Source organism: Pteropus alecto, unplaced genomic scaffold, assembly GCF_000325575.1.
Source record: "Pteropus alecto unplaced genomic scaffold, ASM32557v1 scaffold173, whole genome shotgun sequence".
Lineage (NCBI taxonomy): Eukaryota > Metazoa > Chordata > Mammalia > Chiroptera > Pteropodidae > Pteropus > Pteropus alecto.
Genome location: NW_006433940.1, coordinates 368,430 through 382,061, shown reverse-complemented (window position 1 = coordinate 382,061; position 13,632 = coordinate 368,430). Strand labels below are relative to the sequence as shown.

The 13,632-nt window shown below is 39.0% G+C and overlaps 1 non-coding gene across 1 annotated transcript; it reads left to right on the top strand.

The window, feature by feature from the left end:
- The first annotated feature begins 317 nt into the window (after positions 1-317).
- On the top strand, positions 318-389 carry TRNAA-AGC. The gene has a single exon. It is a non-coding gene; the product is annotated as a tRNA-Ala (tRNA).
- The last annotated feature ends 13,243 nt before the right edge of the window (positions 390-13,632 follow it).

Below are 13,632 nucleotides of genomic sequence, written 5' to 3'. Positions count from 1 at the left end.
TACTCCTGCTGCCTTTCCAAAGCTACCTTCTCAGAAAGTACCCGGGCTACCTAGCTACCTGCTGCAGTCTTCTGAGGCCTTACACGTGGAAAAAGCAGGAAATGAAGCTAGAAAGGGAGAGAGGCAACAGATTGTCTCTTTTAAGCCTCCTACCTTTGGAATCTCATTTTGTTGCTTTTTTCTGAGGCAAATGCGTATTATGTTTCTCAAATAGGGAAGTTTACATTCACGTTTCCGCTGCAATTTTCCAAATCTTTTGAGACGAGAAATAAAGATTATAAATTTGGAAAGAATTCCAAAGTAGCTGTAAGCTAGTTGGGGGTGTAGCTCAGTGGTAGAGCACGTGCTTAGCATGTACGAGGTCCTGGGTTCAATCCCCGGCACCTCCACCAGTTTTAAAAGGACATCTTTGTGATGAGAGAACTGATGTCTTCTTTCTCATTCACTTTTCTGCCTTCCTCTACTTTCTTTGTGGTACCCAATTTCTGCCGGAAGAGCATTGCCAACACCAGAAATATCTTTGATTATATGTAATAAGCATTTTAGCTGGTTAAATCAGCCTCGTTTCTTTGAATTCCATGCTAAAAACAAAAAAGAAGGAAACAGAAAGACGATTAGAATAACAACCTTAGTTTCATTTACTTTCTTTTGAATTCTGAAGAGTTCATGGAGCAAATAATACAATGGAGGTGGATAGCAGCACAATATCTTATTGATTTCTTCCTTATGAGCGTCAGACCACCCACACTTTGTGGTTTCTTGAATCACAAGATATGGAAGCTATGTACCTGTTATAAATGTAGGGTTGTATGCATAGGAGGGACAATAAAGTGCTGTCTGTCATAGTATATGATGCTTTCTAAGCCTAAATTGAATGGTACAGATTGGATGAAGATTGGCTGGTTCAGTGAAGCCGGAACCACTGCTACCATGCTGAAATAACCCATTGTGAGTGTGAGAAACCAAGCATCTAAGTTTATCTTCTTTAAGAATATTTAAATAAGAGACTTCTAATCAAGATGCAAGAATAGGTAAATGCTGTGCTCTCTTCTTCCCATGACCACATCAGAAAGAGAAATTAAGAAAACAATCCCATTTACAATTGCATCTAGAAAAATAAGATATCTAGGAATAAATTTAACGAAAGAGGTAAAAGACTTGTACTTGAAAAACTATAAGACATTGGTGAAAGAAATTGAAGAAAGCACAAATAAATGGAAGGATACATTGTGCTGATGGGTAGGAAGATGGTAACATTGTTAAAATAGTCACACTACCAAAAGCAATCTACCAATTCAATGCCATCTCTATCAAAATACCAATAACATTTTTTACAGAACTAGAAAAAAAATAGTCCTATGACTAAGGAAGCAAGAATATACAATGGCATAAAGACAGTCTCTTCGATAAATGATATGCAGAAAAAAAAGAAACTAGTCTACTTTCTTACACCATACACTAGAACAAACTCAAAATGAATAAAAGACTTAAATGTAAGACCTGAAACCATAAAACTCCTAGAAGAAATAATAGGCAGTAAACTCTTTGAATACACACACACACACATACACACACACACACATACACACACACACACATACACACACACACACATACACACACACACACACACACACACATATAATCTTCTGGGACAAGGGAAACAAAAGAAAAAAGAAACAAATGGGGCTACACCAAACTAAAAAGCTTTTGCACAGCCAAGAAGACCATCAACAAAATGGACGACAACCTCCTGAATAGAAGATATTTGCCATTTCTCTAAAGAGGGTATGCAGATGGCCAATAGAAGTATGAAAAGATTCTCAATATCACTAATCATCAAAGAAATGCAAATTAAAAAACCACCTATAAGACTGGCTATCATCAATAAACCAACAAACAAGTGTTGGCAAGGATGTAGAGAAAAGGAAACCCTCGTGCACTGCTGGCGAGATCGCAAATTGGTACAGTCACCATGAAAAGTTGTATGGTGGTTCCTCAAAAAATTAAAAATAGAACCACCTTATGACCCAGTTCTACTGGATATTTATCTGAAGAAATCCAAAACACTAGTTTAAAAAGATATATGCTCCCTCATGTTTATTTCAGCATTATTTACAATAGCCAAGATATGGAAGCAACCTAAGTCTCCATCTGAGTGTCATTTACCTCTTTGGTTGAATTTATTTCTAGATAATTTATTTTTTTGATGCAACTGTAAATGGGATTGTTTTTTTAATTTCTCTTTCTGATAGTTCATTATTAGTGTATAAAAATGAAAGTGATTTCTGAATATTAATTTTATATCCTCAGATATAAAATTACAACATCAGATCCCACAAGGTTAAAGGCTTAGTCCCACAAGACTGTTCCCAGTTCAGATACCAATTGCAAGTAATAGGTCCTCAGGTCACCACAACTTTTGTCCATCTTGGCAAGTCACAGGTTTCCATGACCTTCTCCTACTTGGATTTGATTATTTGCTAGAACAGCTCACAGAAATCAGGGAAATACTTACTTATATTTATCACTTTATTAAGGGATATGATAAAAGATACAGATAAACAGCCACATGAAGAGATACATAAGACAAGGTCTGGGAGAGTCCTGAGTATAGGAGCTTGTGTTCCCATGGAGTTGGAATGTGTTACTCTCCCAGTCCGTACATATATTCACTAACCTGGAATCTCCCAAACTCCTATAAATTAGGGATTTTTATGGAGGCTTCCTCACATAGGCATGATCAATTACTAACTCCATTTCTAGCCCTTGTTCCCTCTCTGGAGAATAGGGGGTGTGGCTGAAAATTCCAAGCTTCTAATCATGGCTTAGTCTCTCTGGTGACCCTCCACCAACCAGGAGCTCACCCATAGCTGCCTCATTATAACAAAAGATGCTTCTAGTGCTCTTATCACTTAAGCATTTTACAAGGGTTTCAGGAGCTCTGTGCCAGAAATGGGGACAAAGATCAAATACATATGTGTGTGTGTGTACACACAAACACACACACACACACCATATCACAGATATTTCAAGTGAAATTTTTCTCAGTCATTGAAGCTTTCTTAAGTAATCTACTGTAACATAATTCCAGTCTTCTGGTTTGCTAAGTATATCTTATTGAAAGTATTGGAAGCTTTAGTTCAAATCTTTATTGAAAGTTTCTGAGGAAAGATGGAAGGAAGGAAGGAGGAAAGAAGGAAGGAAGGAAGGAAAGAAGGAAAGAGGGAAGGAGGGAAGGAAGGAAGGAAGGAAGGAAGGAAGGAAGGAAGGAAGGAAGGAAGGAAGGAAGGAAGGAAGGAAGATGAATTAATAAGAGTGAATCAACAAATGAAAAAAAGTCTGAAGAAAATGTTAAATGTGTTTAATCACTTAATCCTTGTTACAGGCTAAATTGTGTGCCCCCAAAATTCATGTTAAAGTGCTAACATCCAGTACCTCAGAATGTGATTGTCCTTAGAGATAGGCTCTTTAAAGAGGTAATTAAGTTAAAGTAAGGTCGATAAGGTGGGCCCTAATCCAATAAAACTGGTATCTTTGTAAGAAGAGGAGATTAGCATATAGACACACAAAGGGAAGATCACATGAAGATTCTGGAAGAACATGGCCATCTACAAGCCAAGGATAAAGGCCTTAGAAGAAACTAATCCAGCCAACACCTGATCTCAGACTACTAGCCTCAAGAATTGTAAGAAAATAGATTTCTGTGTTTAAGCCATGCTGTATGTGATAATTTGTTATGACAGCCCTAGAAAACAAATACAATTCTAAATGCTGTTCAGGAAACAATTTTTAAAAATAATACATGTAGTTGTTACTCTCATCACATTCCAGGGATAAAAAAAAGAATTTACATTCATTGGATATGTATTGACATTTAGCATCCACTCCCACTCCTTTATGGTAGACTTTCTATCCTGGGGGGGCTGGAAAGCTAAAAAGTACATATTTCCCAGACCCCTTTGCACCTAAGGATTTTTATACACATGAGGTTAGACCAATTATTAGATGATTTTGGCAATTTTCTGCTGGGAAGCAAGACTGTAGACATGTGCTTTCTCTGAAGCACTGTTAGGGGTCTAGCCTCGTTATGACTGAGATAAAGTAGTGGAAGAAACAATGGCCATAGTCTACGTTCCAAAGTCCAGTCACCAGCTGTATGAGTTTGGGAAGAATTATAGAGAAAATAGTCTACTATCTTTAACTTTGTGTTTTCTTAAATTGAACCTACAGTAGTATGTTTTGAATCTCAGTAATTTTATTAATAGTTTTCCTTGTAGATTAGTTCTATAGATATTTTTTGGTGCCATACTTGAAGGTCTAGTCTAAAGTCTTTCTCAATCACTTCTGATGATTTTATACTAATCCAATGTTCTGCTTTAAGTCCTTCCTGCTTAGAACACTTAAAGTGCTCCCTGTTTCCTACACTGAACTCTGAATTATGTAGGTAATATAATTATGTTTATAATTATTATATAATATTTATAATTAATAAAAAATTATTTCTCAGATTAAGAAATATCATAATAAACTATAATAATAATAATGGGTTATAACCTATTGAATTTGATAAGAACCCGAGTTTATAGAAATAAACAAGTAAATTAAGGAGAAAAAAATTGTTTTTCTATAACCCCTAAGCTGTACTCTAAATTCCCATGACTGTTCTGTAACTACAAATTTGTACTTTTTTATCCCTTCACCTTTTTCACTCAGGCTCACAACTCCTCTTCCCTCTGGCAATCACCAGTTTGTTCTCTGTATCTGAGTCTGTTTTCTTTTTTATTCCTTATTTAAATTAGTTTCAGGTATACAATACATTGATTAGACATTTATATAGTTTGTGAAATGATCCCTGATTACTCTCTCATCCATCTGGCTCTACACATAAACATCTCATTGACTATATTCTCTATGCTGTGCTCTACATTCTTGTGACTATTTTTTGACTATGAATTTATACTTAATCAACCCTTCACCTTTTTCTCTCCGTCACTTAAACACCCCTCTCCTCTGACAGTCACCAGATTGTCCTCAGTATCTGTAAGTTTTTGTTTAGTTTGTTAATTTAGTTTGTTCCTTAGATTCCATTCTGCATATAATGAAATCATACAGTAATTGTCTTTGTCTTTGACGTATTTCACTCAATGTAATACCCTCTAGGTTTATCATGTTCTTACAAATGGTAAGATTTTATTTTTTTAATAGCTGAATAATATTCCAATGTGTATATGTACCATAACTTCTTTATGCAGTTATCTGTTGATGGGCATTTAAGTTGCTTCCATATCTTGGCTATTGTGAATATTGCTGCCGTGAACATAGGGGTGCATAGATATTTATGAATCAGTGTTGTGGTTTTAGGGGTTTGGGGCGGTGGGGCAGAAATACCCAGAAGTGCAATTGCTGGGTCAAAAGGCAGTTCTATTTTTAATTTTTTGAAGAAACTCCAGACTGTTCTCCAGAGTGGTTTCACCAGTTTGCAATCCCACCAACAGTGAATGAGGGTTCCCTTTTTTCCACATCCTCTACAACACTAGTTTTTTGATTTATTGATGGTAGCCATTCTGACAGGTGTGAGATGATATCTCATTGTGGTTTTAATTTGCATTTCTCTAATGATTAGTGACATTGAGTATCTTTTAATATGTCTGTTGGCCATCTGTCTGACTTACTTCGTCTTTGGAGAATCATCAATTCAGGTCTTCTGCCCATTTTTTAATTGGATTGTTTGTTTTTTGTTTTTCATCAAGTTGTATGAATTCTTTATAAATTTTGGATATTAACTCCTTATCAGATGTATCATAGGCAAACATCTCCCATTCAGTAGGTTGTCTTTTTGTTTTGTTGATGGTTTCCTTTGCTGTGCAAAAACTTTTTAGTTCGATGTAGTCCCATTTCTTTTTGTTTGTTTGTTTCCATTGACCAAAGAGATATTTCAGAAAAAAATATATTACTAAGAACAATGTTAGAGTGTTTACTTTGTTTTCTTCTAGTTTTATGGTTTTGAATGTTAAATTTAAATCTTTAATCCATTTTGAGTTTATTCTTGTATATGGTGCAAGAAGATAGTCCAATTTCATATTTTTGCGTGTACCTGTCCAGTTTTCCTAACACCATTTATTGAAGAGATTGTCTCTACCCTTATTATATATTCTTGCCTCTTTTGTCATATAATAAATGAAGATATAGACATGAATTTACTTCTGGGTTCTCTATTCTGTTCCATTGATTAGTCCGTTTTTATGCCAGTCTGTTTTGATTACCTATAGCCTTGTAGTATAGTTTGATATCAGGTAGTATGATGCCTCCAACTTCTTTCTTCTTTCTCAAGATTGCCACACCTATTCGAGATCTTTTACACTTCCATGTAAATTTTTGGTGTTTGTTCTAGCTCTCTGAAAAATGCCATTGGTATTTTGATAGGGATTGCATTGAATATATAGATTGCTTTGGGTTGTATGGCCATTTTAATGATGTTGATTCTTCCTACTCATGAGCATGGTATATGCTTCCATTTATTTGTATCTTCTTCAATTTCTTTTTTCAATGACTTTTAATTTTCTGAGAATAGGTCTTTTACCTCCTTGTTAAATTCCTAGGTATTTTATTGTTTTCGATGCAATCGTAAATGGGATTGTTAATTTCTCTTTTAGATAGCTTATTATTGTCATATAAAAATGCAACTGACTTCATAATATCAATTTTGTATCCTATTACTTTACTGAATTCATTTATCAGTTTAACAGTTTTTGGTGGAATCTTTAGGGTTCTTTCTATACAGTACCATGTCATCTGCAAATAACAACAGTTTTACTTCTTCCTTTCCAGTGTGGATACTATTTCTTTTTCATGTCTGATTGCTGTAGCTAGGACTTCCAATACTATGTTGAACAGACGTGGTAAAAGTGGGCACCTTTGTCTTGTACCTGGTCTTAAGGAAAATGTTTTGAGCCTTTCCCTATTGAGTAGATGCTAGCTCTAGGATTGTCATATATGGTCTTTATTATGTTGAGGTATGTCCCCTCTATTCTCATTTTGCTGAGAGTTTTTATCATAAATTGATGCTGGATTTTCTTGGACGCTTTTTCTACATCTATTGATATGATCATATGGTTTTGATCTTTCGATTTGTTAATGTGGTGTATCCATTAATTGATTTGCGAATTTTGAAACAACTTTTCATCTCAGAAATAAATCCAAATTGATCATGGTGTGTGAAATTTTTAATGTATTACTAAATTTGGTTTGCTAATATTTTGTTAAGGATTTCTTCATCAATGTTCATAAGAGATATCAGCCTATAGTTCTTTTTATTTTTTAATGTCTTTATCTAGTTTTGGAATCAGGGTAACAGTGGCATCATAAAAAAAATTAGAGATACTTCTCCCCTTTTGAGTTTTTTGGAATAGCTTGGTAAGAATAGGTGTTAATTCTTCTTTGAATGTTTGCTAAAATTTACCTAAGAAGCCATCCAGTCCAGGACTTTTGATTTTTGAAAAAATTTTTGGTTACTGATTTGATTTCATTGATGATGATCAGTTGATTCATATTTTCTGTTTCTTCTTGACTCAGTCTTGAGAGATTGTATGTTTCTAGGAATGTATCCATTTCTTCCAGATTGTCCAACTTGTTGGTATATAATCACTTATAGTATTTTTTATAATCCTTGTATTTCTGTGGAGTTTGTAGATACTTCTCCTCTTACATTTTATATTTTAATTATTTGCTTTTTCTCTCTCTCTCTTTTTTTTCATAAGTCTGGTTAAAGGTTTGTCAATTTTGATTATCCTTTCAAAGAACCAGTTTTTGATTTCATTGATCTTTTCTATTGTTTTTCTCAACTCTATTTTATTTATTTCTGCTCCGATTTTTATTATTTCCTTTTACTCACTTTAGGTTTTATTTGCTGTTCTTTTTCTAGTTTTTTAAGTGTAAGGTTAGTTTTTTTGAGATTTTTCTTGTTTTTGTTTGTTTGTTTGTTTGTTTTCGGGGGGGAGTAAGCCTGTGTTGCTATGAATTTTCCTCTTAGAACTACTTTCACTGTGTCACCTAGATTTTGAGTCACTGTGTTTTCATTTTTATAGGTCTCTAGGTATCTTTTGATTTCTTTTGAACTTATTTTTAACCCATTTTTAGTTTAGCAGGATGTTATTTAGCCTCTATGTATTTGTATATTTTTTCTTGTGATTGATTTCTATTTTCATACTATGGTGGTCGGAGAAGATACTTGATACGATTTCAGTCTTCTTAAATTTATTGAGATTTGTTTTGTGGCCTAACATGTAATCTTTCCTGGAAAATTTTCCATGTGCACTTGAGAAGAAGATATATTCTGCTGCTATATAGTGAAATATTCTGATAATATCAAATTAAATCCATCTGGTCTAGTGTGTCATTTAAACACACTGTTTCCTTTGATTTTCTGTCTGGAAGATCTGTCCATCGGTGTCCATGGGATGTTAAAGTCTCCTACTATGAGTGTATTACTGTCACTCTCTCCCCTTATGTCCATCAATAATTGCTTTATATATGTAGATGTACATGTGCTGGATGAGTATATGTTTACTAGGGTTATGTCCTCTTGTTGTATTGTTCCCTTTATCATTATGCAATGCCCTTCTTTGTCTCTTATTACAGTCTTTGTTTTAAAGTCTATTTTATCTGATATAAGTATTGCTATCTCAGCTTTTCAAAAATTTCCATTTGTGTAAACTATCTTTTTCCATCCCTTTACTTTCAATCTGTGTGTGTCATTTGATCTGAAGTGGGTCTCTTATAGACAGCATATGTATGGATCTTATTTTCTAATCCATTCAGCTATGACTTTTGATTGGAGCATTTCACATATTTACATTTAAAGTGATTATTTATAGGCACATAGCTATTGCCATTTTATTTTATTTTTATTTATTTATTTATTTGTTTGTTTGTTTATTTATTTATTTTTTGCAGAAGTCCCCTTAATATTTCTTGTAATACTGACTAGTTGGGGATGAATTCCTTTAGCTTTTTCCTGTCGGGGAAGCTCTTTATCTCACCTTTATTTCAAACTGATAGCTTTACTGGGTAGAGTAGTCTTGATTGTAGGTGTTTACTTTTTATTACTTTGAATATTTTTTGCCAGTCCCTGGCCTGCAAAGTTTCTGTTGAAAAAACAGCTCACATCCTTATGGGGGTAAGTAACTAGCTGCTTTTGTCTTATGGCTTTTAAGATTCTCTGTATGTCTTTAACCTTTGGCATTTAATTATGATATGTCTTCATGTGGGTCTGTGTGAGTCCCTCTTGTTTGGGGCTGTTTGTGCTTCCTGGACTTGTATGTCTAAGTCCTTTGCCAAGTTAGGGAAGTTTACTGTCATTATTTCTTCAAATAGATTCTCAATCTCTTGCTCTCTCTCTCTTCTACTTCTGCTACCCCTATGATGCAGATATTGACAAGCTTGATTTTGTTCCAGAGGTCTCTTAAACTATCCTTATTTTTTTATTCTTTTTTTCTTGTTGTTATTCTGATTGGGTGCTTTTGCTGCCTTGTCTTCCAACTCACTGATTTGATCTTCTGCTTCATCTTATCTACTGTTGATTCCTTCTAGTTTACTCTTTATTTCTGACTGGTTCTTTTTATGGTTTCTATGTCCTTTTATGCGGACTGTCTCTCTGTTGAAGTTCTCATTGAGATCATCTACTCTTCACTTAAGTTCATTGCTCATCTTTATAACCATTATTTTGAACTCTGCCTTGGTAGGTTGCTTACCTCCATTTCATTTTGATTTTTTTCTGGAGCTTTCTCCTGTTGCTTTATTTGTGGCATAGTTCTTTGTTTTCCATTTTAGTTGACCCTCTGTGTTCATTTCTGTGTGTTAGGAAGATTTGTTGTATCTCTCCACCTTGACCCAATGGCCTTATGTAGTAGATGTCCTGTATGGCCCATTGGCACAGTCTCCCTGATTACCTGCCTTGGGGGCTCTAGGTGTGTTCTTTATATAGGCTGTGTGTGCTCTCATGTTGTAGCTAAGCCTCGATTGCTGTTAGCACGTGAGTGGATGGGATTAACTCAGGCTGATTATGGGGACTGGCCATGAACACAAGGTATGTGTTGCTATGTGGAGACTGACCCTTTAGAGTGGGATTTGCCCTAGTAGGCTTGTGTACTTGTTGAGATCACTCTTTGGGTGTACCACTTATGGGTCTAGTCAGGTGCTACTCTATTGTGTGTTGGTTCTGTGGCCCCTTGGGAGTGGCTCTCATGTAAGCCAAGGTCAGGTGCTATCTTCGATTGCTTGGAGCTACCTGCTATGAGCTACAAAGCAATCCGCGGATAGTTGCTGCCTATGCTGGATCTGGAGGCAAATAGGAGAAGCCATGATGCAAGCTGAGGTCGGTTACCACCAGTCAGATTTGGGGCGGCTTAGTAAACCAGTGCACCTCAAGGCCTGAGGCTGTCTGCTAGCTGCTCATAAGACTGCAACTGGGAGAGCTTTTGGGTGGTACATAAGTTGGATGGGGCAGAGGCCCAGGGAGTCATCAGGGTACAGTGTGGGCCCCAGGCCTGGCTGGTCCCAGGTCTGGGTGTGATCCAGGCTCACGGCTAGGAATAGGACCCCAGATTTAGAATGTTACATTAGTGTAGTAGAGCACCTGCACCTAACATATGTAAGCATGATTCATCTTACTGTATCACACATGTGTGGCAGAATGCCACTATTTTTCTCTGATATATATAAAGCCCATGCAGTTCTCTGATGGGGCAGAAGCGTTTCCCCCACAGAAGAGTGTTCCCTACAATAGAAGCACACTTCCCGCAATAAAGTTGGTGCCTGCCTTTTCATTCTCATGTCAGTTCCTCGTGCATTCTTCCAACTGGGCATCTCACCACCAAAACCTTCTCTTCTCAGTCAGCTCGGCACTGACACATGGTGTAGCTGTTAGGATGAGGTGAGTATGGCCCCCAGCACTGGGGGCAGTCCACGGGTGGAGGAGTCCCAGGTGGAGGACATATGGCCCCCCGACTCCCAGAGGTATCCCATGGCCACCCCCAGAGGATTAAAATGGAGTGAAGCCGCATCCAGAGGACATCCGGAAAACCCTGGAGATGTTGGAGCTAATTGTCCTGACCACTCACGGGAAGGCAGGGAGTCAGGTGGCCTAGAAGTTCCTGGCGGTGCTACGGCAGGCCAGCCTAGAAGTTCAGGATCAGGCTCAGTGGATGCAGCAGCTACAATGCCAGGAAAGAGCGCTGGAAATGTGGCTGGTGACAGCGGAACACATGCTGCAAGGCCCTGATGGGTCACTGCCATCGTCCCAGTCTGGGAGCCCGCCAGCAATACTGCAGCTGGCATGGCCGGTGATACAGCAGTAGGTTGAAGTGGAACAGCCATTGGTGGCAGAGGGTGGGGGGGGCCAAGTTGGCGGCGCCCCACAGGCTATAAAGCATACCACCTTAACCCAGTACATCCATGCCAAACTCCGGGACCTGAAAATACAGATATGGCAGAGAGCTGGGTAGATGTTTCCAGGGTGGCTGCTGTGGCAGTGGGATGATGGGGCCAAAGGGAATGAATTATCTCTGGAAGAGATAGCTCAGCTGGCCTCCATAACAGTGATACTGTTCCTCAAGCAAAACCTCCAGAATGTGGCACGTATGACACAGGTGCAGGCAATCACTTCCTGATTAACTGGCTCATGTCTGTCACACGGGCCGACCTGGGAGAGCTGCCAGAGACATTGAGCACATGGACCATGTACTTAGATCTGGTCCAGATAATTTGGAAAATGGGCATGTGACAGACGATGTTTGCGCCCAGTATACAAGCCCCGAAGAAGAAGTATTTACAACCTGCATGAAGGACTTGATTTTGACTTCTGGCCCCGCTGGTACTTTTGGCACCATGGCGGCACTGCTGGCCCCTTACATGGATAGGCAGGTCCATGAGGTGACATCTAAATTGGGGGATGTGGAAGCAAAATGCAAAGCATTCAACCAAGTGCACGCCGAACCATCTGCCGCACTCCCAGACCAGCCAGTGCACAGTTAGAGGTGCGGCCGGAAAGGTGGGATGGGACAGACCCCAGCCTGTTCAGCCATGGGAGTGAGCCACAGGCAAATGTGGTTTGATCTCCTTACGGCAGGGGTCGCTGCAGAAAAGATTGAGCAGCAACCTAATGAAGTGCTTCTGGCACTGTGGAATGTTCCCACCTTTCACCGGAAGGCAGCCTGACCAGCAATTCACCCTTATTCCCAGGAAAGCCACTACTCGTGAAGTGCAGCTGACCTGATTATCTCCCTGATTAAGGATTTGGCCATGGCACCCAGTTGGCAAGGGAGCCATTTGACCTGAGGCCATGTGTGGAACTGACTATACATTGGTTCCCTCAAATGTGCAGAGGGTGTTAGCCCTCATGGACACAGGTGCTGACAGCATCCTGCTTTATGGGAATCTGGACAAGTTTCCTGGGCCCACTGCAACCATAGAAGGATATAGGAGTCAAATCATTCACGTGGGACATGTCCCTATGACATTGGATATCGGCAGATTACCTCCTCCAACATACCAAGTGTATATATTCCCCATACAGGAGTACATTTTTGGGACTGATGTTTTGCGAAGCTTGACTGTGAATACTACTGCTGGTGAATTCCACCTTTGCATCAGGGTGTTGAAAACTATTATCCGGGGACATCCACACCATGCCCCACTGGTCTTGCCCCAGGCCACCCCAGTAGCGAACACAAAACAGTATCACCTGCTGGGCAGCCATAAAGAAATTGGATGTACTCTAATGGAACTGGAAGAAGCTGGTGTTATTTGTCCTGCTCATAGCCCATAAAACTCCCCCGTGTGACCAGTGAAGAAGCCTGATGGTGCCTGGCACATGACAGTTGACTATCAGGAGCTGAATAAGGTTACACTGCCCCTATATGCTGCCTTGCCAAATGTCACAGACATTACAGACCAGCTGTCACATGAACTTGGATGATACCATTATGTGGTGGACTTGGCAAATGCCTTTTTCTCCATTGCCATAGCCCCAGAAAGTCAAGAACAGTTTGCCTTCACCTGGGAAGGGCAACAGTGGACATTCCTCATCTTTCCCCAGGGCTATCTGCACAGCCCTACCCTGTGCAGTGATCTCCTGGCTCAAGATTTAGCCACATGGAAATGACCACCAGCAGTGCACTTGTATCATTACATTGATGATATAATGCTAACCTCTGATTCTCTTACAGAACTAGAAGCAGCAGTGACCAGCCTGCGAGAAGCTCTCGCTGACTGGGGTTGAGCAGTCAACAAAGACAAGGTCCAGGGACCTGGGTTCTCTGTCAAATTCTTGGGAGTTGTCTGGTTGGGTAAGACAAAAGTAACGCCGGAGGCGGTGACTGATAAGATACAAGCATATACCCAGAGACTGTGAAGCAGCTCCAAACCTATTTGGGACTATTGGGGTTTTGGAGAGCGTTCATCCCCCATCTGGCCTACCTGATGCGACCCCTGCCCCATCTAGTGTGATGGGGTGCCCAGTGAGATTAGACCCCCAAGATAGAAGAGGACTTTAAAACTACAAAGCAAGCTGTAGCACAAGCCCAAACTCTACACGTAGTAGATCCAGCCCTCCCATTCCTGCCCTCCCATTCC